Raw genomic sequence first — 13,174 nt, forward strand, 5'->3', positions numbered from 1 at the left:
CCTTTCAACGGAATTGTAAGACTGAAATTTTTGATACTGTTTTTTTTACTTTTTTCAAAGATTGGTTTACGAAAAACTTGAATAACTGGGCCAAAAACGTTCTGATTTCGTTCCATCATTTGAATGTGTTTATTAGCAAAGAAATAAAAAGGGTGAGAAAATACCTTTCCATTGACACCTCTTAAGTCTAAATCGGAAGAGTTTAGGTTCAGTTTTTCCTATACCAGTCTTTGAAAAAAGTTAAAAAACTGCATCATCATTACGATTCCATTCAAATTTTTTTTTAATTTTTTTTTTAATATTTTAAGCTTAAACCGTTTTGTCATTTGAGGGGAATTTTTCAAAAAAAATCTTTAAGAAACTATTTTCATTCATAAAAAACTCCATTTTTGGAGGTATTTTCAAATCGGTCCAGCTCACTTAAATCTTAATATTTTTCCGAAATATTTTGCTGGACGTCTTAAAATATAATAGATTTTATAATTCCAATGGAAAAATAGTACCGATTTTTTTTTTTGAATGGGGAGTGATGCAGTCTAATGTATATACATATGTGAGTGTAGATTCACTTTATTTCAGAGTAGTGCACGTGTTTTCATTACTTATGTACATACAAACGGATATTTCCCTATCCACGAGGTGTTTAACTTTCCATAGTAGTGACCTAAAAATGCTATGAATAATGTTGGACCTACTATATTGTTCAGATTCGCATTTTCAGAGTTTCTTAACGACCTTTCTTTACATACAAACAGGAAAAGTTTGATATGCATTAACACTATGAGAAAAAAGTGAATAAATAATGCAATAAGCACTTTTTATCATTGTCCGATATATTATGCGACCGATTTTCAATTTGAATGAAACAATTACACTTTTATTTACATTAAACGTACTGTAAATAGGTATTAGTACGAGATCTTACCTCTTGTTGCCTAAAGACTTCGCAGTTACTTAGCTTCTCTTATGCCGACATCTATTTATCCAGTTGATATGCCTTCAAATAGTATTAATGCCAAAAAGAACATTGAATATCAAACTCCGATCAAAGACCTTGGTAGGGGCTCTCTAAAATCTTCATCAATCATTTTTTTTTATTAATTACGCTAAATAAGCTTCAAATTATGTTTTAAATGTCGGACTTGTACTTTCTTGTACATATAAATTTATTTTGCATTAATCATGGAATTTTTTCAAAAAAGGTTATTTTATGAAAAAATAGGATGTTTTTTCGTTTTTTGGTATTTCTGAATTAAAAATAAAAAAAGCATATAAATTATGCTAAGTGCATATGATAAAATAACTATCTTTATTTTTGCATCATTAGTTTTTTAATCGGTTATGTAGTTCATAGTATATTATTATTTAAAAAATCAAAAAATTTTAATTTAAACTTTTATATCTTCTTCCCATTTTTGCGCCAAATAATATTGGTACAGGTTGAAATTAGCGTGAGAAGTTCTGGTTTGGTTTTTGAATAGCTAAATGGTTCATTTTCTAGACTAATGCTAAAACATTGGCTGTCAACAATATTTTTTTTAACGTCTGGCGGCAACACGTTCTTACTCGCACTTCAGATATCAGCTGATTATGGTTATGGCGTTATGGTGTGGCACCACTAATCGAATACAGTGTTGGCCATAAGGTTGGTTTGAACAGCTGTTTTATAGGGTTATGATTAAGTCACCACTAATTTAACCTTAAGGCAGTGGTATTTTTTTTTCTGCGAAACGATCTCTGACAAGGTATGACCAACGTCAAGTTTAAGCGAAGCTTCTTTCAAAAAAATTGCGAAATTCTGTTCAGTGAGTCACGACCAAAGATAACCCGAGGATGAAACTTTCTAAAGCTTTTTATATATATTTTATACGGTCGCTTAGATGACATATGCTCTCTATGAAGTCACTGGTTAAGTGGCTTCACATCTACAGCATAAGCCCATTTAATAAATATGTGCAGATATGATGACTTAGACAAATAATCCCTTCGCGTATTATATACAGAAGAAAAAGACCAGGGCCTACCATTTTGCAGATCGACAAAATTGCTTTATAAGCGAGTTCATTTATCGTCGTACTTATCTAATTTCCCTCGTATTTAATTGCATAAATACACCGGAGATGTGTGAATATTCGTGTAGAAAAATAATAAAATTTTCTAACAGCGAAATTTTTCTAATCTTTATAGTCCACTTCAATTGCACCTTCAACTTATATTTGAGCAAAAAAAAAATCCAATAATACTTATAACTATACCCAACGTATAGTCATGCATTTAGCTTTGAAAATTTGAAAATAAATAGAGCGATTTAATAATGAAATTAATTTTGGAGTAAAAGTACATACAGTCGATTATATTCTGAAATATAAAAAACTTCAAAAAAACTAAAGTGAACTGGTATTTGACTAAAGTGTTTTGCTTTAAATGATTCATTGTGTAAACTTAAACTTAAACTTATTCTAAGCGAGGAAAACTTGAACTATGTGCCAATGTATGGAAGCCTGTAGACACGAAATATAAATGGATAGCATGTAATGTTGTTGTTTATATTAAATACTTATCTTTGTTTCAGCGTTGGGTTTACAAAAGATCAATAATAATTGAAATTAAGTTCTCTTATGTGACTTATTGATCGTGTTAAAGTGGGATATTTGATAATGCTTATACTAGTAATCTCTGATAAGATGTATGGCTGATTGTGACACCCCTTGCCGAAATGTTCAGACATATATGTATGTAGATAGAACTTATTTAAATTGAGTGTTCTATGGTTTTGTAACACGCTCAAATGACAGATGGTTCTCGTGAAAATTGTTTGTCTTTTTTAGTTTTATTAAAATAAAGTTTCTTTGTTTGGAGTTGCAAACCAATTTTGATCCTTTGGCTTAACAATCGAAATGCCAGAACGATAGGTATAATCCAAGCATTCAAATTTTATTACATTTACATACATACATAAGAGCTGTAACTATATATACATACATAACTAAGTAAAATTATGTATATATTTATAAATTGTTATTCTACCTCTGCCTCAATTTATGCTGTGGGAATAAGGCGGACAATCGTACATACATACATACTTCCTAACTTACACATCCCTACGTTTGTTTACTTATTGTATACCTTTGATGTGATCATTTTTACAAATTTTTATTTAACTTGATCTCTATGTATATATATATGTTTCTTAGGGGCGAATCTTGTAATAAATTTTTGACCCGATGACAATGCAATACGAAAGGTGAATTAATTCAGTAGGTGGCGCAGGAGTCGAAATATTTGAAAATCTCGTATTCATAATCCAATTGGTTTCATATTCAGGCCGTATATTAATTACATGAAAAGGAATAACTTCACAAAACATGTTGCCGTTAGGTGGCGCAAGAGTCGAGATATTTTGTAAACCAGTATTTATGGTCTGATTTAATTTATATTTGGCAAGCTTGTCCTAAAAGTATTGTTTTCTACTATTAACTTATTATTAAGCATAATATTTTATTCGTTTATTTTGCTCTTGTTTGTTATTAGATTTGTTTTTTTTTTTTTCAAAGTACACACTTGTTTGCCTAGATGCACTAAACATTCGTCTATTATTAATATTTGGTTTGATCTCCACGTATTTCTTATCTCACCGTAATTAGAATTCTTCAAATAAATTTATAATCGGTAAAAAAAACAATTTGCATACATACATACATAAAGAATCATCACAGAATGATCAGAGGTATTCAAATGCATACAAATTAGGGATGTTAATTTTTTCGATTCATTCAATTCATTATTTTCCAACAACTTAACATGAAGAAATTCCATCAATATAGTAACAAAACGAAAGGCAGAAATTAAAATGATACGAAATACTTTAGCGATAAAGTAACTTAAGGCATGTCGAAAAAAGCTCGATGCAAAAGAATCTTAAGTCAACATATCGCACACCGTTTTCAAAAGAGAAAAGAAAGAAGTTCATAAAACTAGTGGCAGAAAGAAAAGAAACATCTTTTTTTAACCAGTTTAGTCTATATTTCTCTTGTTTATTTATTATTTAATTTTTTTATAAAAGTCTACCTCGTTTGACTTATAATTAACTGCATTTAAATGCGCATTTCAAAATTTAAAAAAAAATTATAAAAATGCAAAAAAATTTCCCAACATTTAAAATTTTTTACTCAGCATTTTTAGAAAAATTTGAGGTACGCAGTTTTATAGCCCATTAAATTAAAGTAGGATAAAATGCAAATTTCATGCAGTTACAAAATACCGTTGATTTTTGGCAATTTTTTAAAACGATGCTGGACATTTTCTTCCATATAAACAAATTGTCGAACATACTTTGTATGGAAGCAAATGCGTGACACCGCGAGCAAAAAAATTATAAAAAATCAACGTTACTTTTAGTCACTTGAAACTCGCACTTTATACTTCTATAATTTTTAATGGCTACACTTATAAAATTGCGTACCTAGAATTTTTCGAAAACTCGGAGTAAAAAGATTGACACAAGTTGAAACAAAAAAATTTCAAAACACCCCAAACAATCAATATACTCACGATACTATGGGCCAAATATAGTAAAACTGCGTTTTTAGTTTTAGAAATTTTTTTTTATTAGAACTTTATAATTTCGAAGATAAGTTAAATTCTAAAAATTATTTAAAAAATTCCGTACAACGTAGAAAAAAAATGGGTACCAAATGAAAGAGAAAATTTTATAGGATTTAAAAAAATTAAAATTTCTTGGGTTCACAATTACGAATATGTACTGAAAATGCTTTTTTAATCAATTTTATTTTTTCAAGCTAATAAAGTTAGAAGGACTATAGTCGAGGACGTTGTCGAGTTTATATTAGTCCTCTATATATAATTTTTTCAAAATGAATATTTCAAACTTTCAAGCATATTCAAGGATAAAATTTTTAAGGACATTTTCAATACGTTAGGCACCAAAAAATTTAATTTGTTCTTTTTCTACAGACTTTCCTCTTTAATTTGATACCCATACTCTTTTTCTAAGTACATTGTACTAAATTTTTTAAACCATTTCCTGATTATTATTCAATTTTCAAAGTTCATTTAAAAAATCCTGACGTCAGCGAGAAAAGCTAAAAACGCAATTTTACTGCATACATTTGGCCCATGGCTCCGCGAATATATTGATTTTTTTGTGTGTAAAATTGCCTATCGCACGGTGTTAAGTGTATGTATAATTAGCTAACATTTATAAAAAAATATTAGCTATTAAATGAATAAAAAAAATATAGCAAAAACTGGTCGACATAAAGCGTTTCTATCACTGCCACCATTGCAAATTCGAAATCGCGAATTATAATTTTTGTTATAATTTTTGGAAATTTTGTCTCGTTGTTTCCGAGAACCTTACTCGGTTTTCATAAGTGAACTAAGAACATCAAACAAGGCCGTTTAAGAGAGAAACAAAACACTGGGATTGGCGATCGATTTTTCAATAAAATCGAATGTAGTTTACATGCGAATTGCTTTAAAGTGAGCGCCTGTGCCCTAGAACACTGGTTTCGATGGATATAAAAAATTAAAATGCATATAATTTCTATTACAGCAAATATGCAATGAATATGCAAGTAGCAAACACTACAGTAAACAATTAAAGATAATTAAATGCGAAAATTGTGAGAACTCAACGATTTAATATTGTATTCAAATTTTAAAATAAGCTGCATATATATGGGAGAAGTCTGAGAATAGATATGTAAGTTATAACTAATTATGTAACTTATATGAGACTTAATTTTATTCAGCTTAATCTTATTTTACTTTCTATGTGATAATTAATTTAGTTAGTACTATTACAACTTGAAGAACTGAGTATAGACTATTTGCATAAGTGGAAGAATAGATAGTGAATTCCTGCTTTAGAATTTCAGGTGCACTTCTATAATGAAAATTGAAATATGCACGTACTTTTGTTTTTCAATCCTTAAGGACACCGTTGTGAATAATTACAAAGTTCTTACTGCGATCAGTTAAAACAAGCACATACCTGAAAACAGTGCTGCCTACGGCTATGCCGAAGACTTCGCAACCTGCATGGACATCAGAAAATTTAACTTCAATCCATTATTGTATTTTTAAGGAATTCTTTGGTAGCTCACACTATTCTATATAAACTGACAATATGAGCTTTTTATTTATGATATAGGGAAACAACCTCTTGACTATAACTACATGTATGGAGGAGTTACATCGTAAAAAGTTATCTATATCTGAACAATTAATGGTATAGAAAATAAACCTTATAGAGCACCGATCTTGCAAATTTTCTCAGTAGACTTTATATGATGAACTGGTAAATGGCTAGGGAAAATTAAGTAGCTTTAAAGAAAAACGTCAAATATGAATAATCTCTCATATGGGAGATATATATTGTAGTGATCCGAATACCCCTTCTTATCATATTTCGGATATCTCGAAAACTGAGGGACTAGTTTGCGGCGGACATGTGTGGCTACATCGATTCAGCTCGACGTTCGGATAATTTTGGCATACTTTTTATGGGTCTTTCTCTTTTTCTTCTGGTACTTACAAACATCGTACCCAAGTCATGTTCATGGAAGGTATAAAAACCCTATAAAAAGCCAAGTTTTTTACTAAATTTGCAGCTAAAGAAACTGCGCGTAAGGGTTTAGACGCGTTACTTATTCTGAATTTGCTGAATTACTAAAACATTTAGGAACTCAATTGCAAATAGGAATACGGAATGATACTCCCTTTGACGAGATTTCTTAATAGGGCATTTCCACCAAGCCTTAGCTGCAGTTTATGCCCATTGGAAAAACGAGATTATCACTCGAACGGGGTAATTGGTCATATTAAGTACAAGCACTTATCTGAGCTCTTAACTACAGTTAAGCTTTTGGTGGAAATAGGCTATAAGTATTCCCCGGAATACTTTTAACTTCAACCATCCGATTTATGGATAGTTAAGCAGGTAGCTCCAATCCATTTATCTCAAAACAGCTTCGAAAGCATGAAAATCACAGGCGTACTAATCGGAATTTTACATCTGCAGATCTAGTTGCCCGATCGGAGAAGGCAAAACTCTTGGGCAGTAAGAAAAGCGGCAAAACGAATGCAGAGGTTCAATCCTTCCAGTTATCGTATTAACTTTTATATTTATATTCTGGCAGCCATCGCGTTCACATTTTAGAGGTTCTATATTGTAAAGAGGTTGCATAAAGGCTGGCTATAAATTAAACTTTACAGGGTATCAGGATTTAAAGGCATGAAAGGTAACGATACAGCCGACGAACTGACCTAACAGCGCATCCATTTATATGCTGATCTGGCTATGAACGTTGCATTTTCCTTATAATAAATGAAGTGATCACGCGAACTGTGTATGTATGTATCGGTAAGCAGAAGTAGGGCATGCGGTCGTATATCGACAAGGGGTTAAAAAGTGTATTACAGATCAGCAAAAGGACGGATATTTGTTTAATCATTGTCTCAGGTTCGTGAGTGCAGTACCCGACACACATTTCGTGTTTGGTCAATATGTGTGGCCTTATGGGTTAGCCAGCTCTACCAAAGCTAACTGATCTATGGTTTTTGTGTGCGATCATTAAACTTATATCCGCACATAGTATGTACGTTCTTAAGTTAGCATAAGCTGTAAAAAATTCAATTCTATTAATACATATTAATATGCCTAAAATGCTTTCTTCATATTATTTCGGAATTTATTTGATGGCGACTGAAATTGTTTCCACTGTTTACTTAAGCAAAATAAACAATAACGCAAGTAATGCGCATTAGTATATAAATATTAAAAAAAAACAAAAGAAAAAAAAAACAACACACACCTGCTTACTGAGTGCGCCAAAGTTGTATTTTCGAAATGTATTGGAGCGATATGGAAGTATGTAAGATTTGGCTACGCTTAAAATTAACCAGTTTTGTGAAGGCCTTTTAAGTCAGAGACTTCAGGACTGGATAAAAATTGCAGTGCTGCTTCTTGACAAAATAATAAAAATAAAAAAATAATCGACAAGCAATTAAAATACTGAATAATGAAATGCTTATATACATATATAACTATATACACACATATATACATGAGTAAATACATTTGAACATTTGTAATTTAAAAGTCAATTCTGCGTTTTCAGACACAAAAATTGTGGCTTAACCACTTTGTGTGAGAATACTCGGCTATTCGGTACAGTTGCGAAGGAAATAATACAGAATATGCCTATATATGCATGCATGTACGTAAATAAATGTTAAAAATAAAATTCAGAATCCAAAAAAGTATGTAACTAATTCGTAGCCAATATCGAAAACGAACATTTGAAGCCACAATAAAAAAAAAACAAAAAAAGGCGAAGCCTATTGTTCGCAATTTCGTAAGCACTTAACGGAGTTTATGTAATTTTTGCAATTACTAGCTATTAGCTCACCTTCTTGGCACTCAATATCGTTTTAAACCGTTGTATTTAAATTTTTGTGTTTTACTAAAATATTTTGCGTGGGGTTATTGGTTGAAGACTGTCTGTTGCTAAACTTATTTTTTTTTTTTACGCGTGCGCCTTAACTTTTCCGACGGTGTACAACACAAAACTGAACTGTTCGACTGCGAAAAGCAAACTGTTTATAAACTGTTTTTGTTCACAACTGTGTCGATCGGTGGGTAGCCAGCCGCCTACCCTCACCATTTATCGCCGCCTGGGACCTTCCAAGTGAGTGATGCAACGTGAGAATTTGCTCACTTAAGCAATCTTTGTGCAAGTAGTTAAGCAAACACTACATATATACATACATACATACATATGTATATAACTGTGCTCCAGTAGGAAGTGTAGGTGTTGTGCTGTGCTGCTCTCAATGCTGGATGCCTTCGGTGCCAATATGAAAATCCATATCACTCATATTCCAATTGAAGTGGTCAGCAAAAATTATCAGCGAGATTAAATTGTTGCTAGTGAGTGCAGCTGAGAAGCATAGAGAGCTTGTTGGTCGTCCAACGAGTAGCCAATTACCGGCTGCTCCCATCTCAAATTGATCGTTCTTTGGAGTAGTGCAATTAATATTAACCACTTGCAGTTGCAATTTGGTATGCCAATACTTAATCAGTGAGCGTAAACGTCTTTTACAAAATTTATTACAAGCTCAGTAGGAATGTAAAATGGAAAAGATAATAATAAATGGTTGGCGTTTTATTTGTTATATGGAGAGTAAATTCTTAAATTTGTATGGCTATATATGTGCACATACATATATTTATGCATATTGGCATGAAATTAGCATTAGTTATTATGGCACTTTTTTTCCATTTCGAGAAAATATTTGAATAATGGTTAAACGATCGCTAAAACAATATTTTTAACAAGTATGTTTGTATGTATGTATGTATGTATGTATGTTCATGTAATTTGGCTTGAATAGTATTCGAGTCGATACTTCAAAAGAGCTTTAATCTGAAATTGCAAATTTTAACTGCACTTATTTTGAGTGATACTTAAAATATTTACTATTCATTGCTAATTCCAACCCAAAGAAGGACTTCTTCATCCAGCGCGTACCGCATTGCCTGGAACTTAGTGCAGGAGCGTTCGTCGTACTTAATTCGTACGACAAGACCAAGCCAGCGGAGGCGGTGTATTTCCAATCAATGCACTTTGTCTATTGCCTTGTAAATCTCATACAGCCTTGCCGATGCATAACAGGTCTTATAACTTCTGCAGAAATTTTCTCCAAAAAACTCAACGGGTTGGCTGGTCGTGTCTGCTTCTGCTGCATACGCTTGCAAGAAATGTTAGGCGTGATAGAGTAAATTTTGTATGACGAGATCAGACTTTGCTTTTCAATTACCTACTGAGTCCAAAATATAAGCTATTGACAAGAGTGATTTTCCTTTAGTATTACTGTTAAAAGTACCGCGTGTGCCGACCCCCGAGTGGTCTGACTGTTTGCTTGGGAGCAGCATATACTCTGTCTTGTCCTTCTTCAACTCCGCAGTGCTTGCTATATTGCTATACTTGTGGAATGAAATGTCATAGAATTCTGCTTCAATTTCTACTTAAAAATACTGCACCGGATCTGCTGATGCCAAGTTTAGAGCAGTCTGCAGGAGATTCTTGCTCCGAAGAATAAGCGAAGCTAAGGTACGGTGCAACGTATTGTGTTTGCCCTATGCTATTCATCCTGCCAGTAAGCATTGAGTTTCGTTGCGGTTAATAGAGCAATCTACCTGGCCACTGCCTGGGGATGTCATATATTTCGTACTCTGCTTCTCTTGCTGGGTTACTCAGCTCCAAGCTTAAAATTAGTCCAGTCCAGAACACGAACAGGAATACGTTGATGAATATAAAAAGCATTACCATTATAACTACCATTACCATTCCCATCACAATTAGCGTTGCCATTAAGCATTGGCATTACCATTACCAATACCGTTGCACTACCATTATCGTAACCATTACAATTATTGTGTCCTGCGATGACAGATACGAATACGAAAATTAATACTAACACCCCTATTGTGAGTGTCGACTAGTAGATAGTAGATAAACGACTGTTAGTCGATTATTGATTATCCGTGGTATTTCCAAAGTGGTTTTCTCATTCAATAAGTGAGTGAGAATAGTTTACAGTCGCTCATCTTTCTACAAAAATAAAAGGAAGAAGGATGAGCGATTAAAAACTATTCGCAGTCGCTTTTTTTGGTTTTGGTTTTTTGGCACATAAATAAATAAAGAAAAAATGGGTATTTTTATTTGTTAACAAGCACAATTATCTGTAGGCCCAATAAACACTTTGTTTTAGCGGTTTAGAACCAAAAGGCCTGTGGTATGTCATTTGAGTAGGATTCTAGGGCTCGTGAAGAAATATTTGTTGTCATGCGCTCTTTCTTCCGACACTGGAGGCTTTGTTTACACAGCTTGGATAAAAAACACTTCCTTCGTTTAGTAAAAACCAAACAATGGCAAAGTTATGCAACTCGTTTAAGGTACACAGTGCACCTCAACGTGTTTAAATGAACCGCATGTTTTTAGGGCGATTATTATGTATTTTTTTACTATAAGTTACATGTTTTATCATGCCTAGAACACACATAAATGTATGTATGTTCATTAGGGTGGTCCTTAAAAATGAAATGAACGCAACCGTGAGCGCTTAAAATGGTTAAGCCGTGTCGCACAGGAGGCAAAATAAAGATTCTTCTATAGAGACTCAAAAAATTAAAATTCATATTTTTTAACCTATAACCAAAATCAATACAGGGGCAAAGTTCAGATTCCTCTATGGAGACTTGAAAAATTTATATTAACTTTTTTTTTCATTTAACCCTTGGAGGTTCAGCGATTTTTTGTCGCCAACTGGTACAACTAGGTCTGCGCAGACCGACATGAGATTTGTATGGGAATACAAAGGCAGGTGTCCCAAAAGTTTGTGTAAATGTGTTTAATGCTAGTAAAAAGCCAGGGTGAACAATAAAACCATATTTTTATATTTTCTAGGTAACAATATACCCTATTTTATTTATAATAAGTAAGAAAACAAAGGTTAGGCACGACATTACACGCACGCGTACTTGGCATGTGAATGCTGTTGACACACTGGTTTTTTGCAATACATGCAATGAAATCTAGTTTTTCGCTGCTTTTTATCCAATTTATAGCAGAGCGAGCACGATGGTCGAGTTGCAGAGGAAACGGCATGGACTGGTTGATCATCTATCGGTGGGCCTGCAGCTACCTTGCGAAAAAAACGTTGAACAAATGATTTTAGAACTTGAATTCAATGAATAAATACATATATGAAATGCGTACCTCTACACCGAATAACACCATTGCCACTTTGAGGTGTTGAATACCTCGTACAATTGGATTCGTTGCTCTTTGCTCCATGTGAGGAACCACCAGCTGTTCTGCCAATTCCATGAGGAATACACGTCTTCGGTCGGTCCTCTTGACATGCCCGAATTTGTCATGAATGGCAAATGCAGTCAAGCCCGCCACGTCCAGCATGTTATAGAACAGAGCTAACGGTCACCAGTTTGTGCCCCGTTTGCACGTGTAACCGCTAACCATCTGATCCATGGTGTCAAGAATTTGAAATGGCTTCTTCGATGGCTTCGATGAGTCGACGGCGGAATTGTAATATTCGGTCGACATGAGAACCACAACTTTTTTCTTTTTTGGTACTTATGAGCATAGCGCGATGTTATTATTGTGGTAACCGAATACTGTACTGAATACATCTCGTTTTGGATCCAACATCTCCTTCGGTATGCAGGCTTTGTTTTTGCGCATTGTTCCTACATATGCCAACCGAAACATATAGACGTTCCAAGTTGCTCATGAGCATGTTCCAAATGTCGTCAATGGCTACAGGTTTGCTTTCTAATAGTCGAGCAGGTCTTGTGTTGCCGTTATCGAATCAAATATATTGTAGAAAAATTTTATATCGGTATGCAGACAACGTCGCCCAGTAGATAGCGTTTCCGTTGTTGGTCCACAACTGAAGAGCAGGCTGACTCTTTGACCCGAATATGCCGGCAAACAAAGTTAGGCCAAAAAAGGCGTATATTTCATTTTGGGTCACAGGTTTCGTCCACGTTCGCGGTGGCTGGTCAGGATTCTTGGCACACCATAGGCGGCATAGTTCCTGGGCCTTTCGGTTCGTTTGGTGCACAATTATACTAAAGATTTCCGGTAATATTAGCGATTTAAATATTGAAACCGGGGATCGCATAATCCCTGGAGCCGGGCCTTCGCGACCCACAATAGCGCAGTTATGCTCACGAAGTCTACCTGTGCACGGCGGAGCGCTTGACCAAAGCTTGCCATCCTTTGAACGGTATTTAATAATCGAGTTCGCCGAACGAGGCTCCTCGTCCATATCGACGGCTTCAAGCGCTTCGGGTGTAGCTGCAGTGCCTTCATATAAATATTCCAAATCCTCATCATCGTCACATGGAGTCTCGGTTTCTATAACGGTCTCAGTCTCAGCATCGGAAGCTGCATCTTCTAACGTCGGCACATAATCAGGATCCGGGACGTCGTCGACTTCGAATGCATTTATTTCCTCGGCTTCTCCATCAGCACCGGCCAACTATATTGCTAACCTTTTGTCCATTTGCCTCCTCTCTTCTTCCGATAAATTTTGATATCTTGTGGTGCGATTCACCACGTAC

At 34.2% G+C, this 13,174-nt stretch overlaps 1 protein-coding gene across 7 annotated transcripts in view; it reads right to left on the reverse strand.

Moving 5' to 3' along the window:
- LOC118743360 (extracellular superoxide dismutase [Cu-Zn]) overlaps positions 1–8,714 on the reverse strand; it is a 15,763-nt gene extending 7,049 nt beyond the window's left edge. Inside the window, exon 1 of one of the 7 annotated variants that reach the window (XM_036475977.1) lies at positions 8,436–8,711. The gene's annotated coding sequence lies outside the window, so the exon portion shown is untranslated. Of the gene's footprint in view, positions 1–8,435 lie in introns of all 7 variants that reach the window. The other 6 variants (XM_036475978.1, XM_036475975.1, XM_036475976.1 and 3 more) reach the window with 6 other exon arrangements.
- Positions 8,715–13,174: the final 4,460 nt, after the last annotated feature.

The sequence above is a fragment of the Rhagoletis pomonella genome, unplaced genomic scaffold, assembly GCF_013731165.1.
Source record: "Rhagoletis pomonella isolate Grant_MI unplaced genomic scaffold, Rhpom_1.0 Rhpom_scaffold_00007, whole genome shotgun sequence".
Classification (NCBI taxonomy): domain Eukaryota; kingdom Metazoa; phylum Arthropoda; class Insecta; order Diptera; family Tephritidae; genus Rhagoletis; species Rhagoletis pomonella.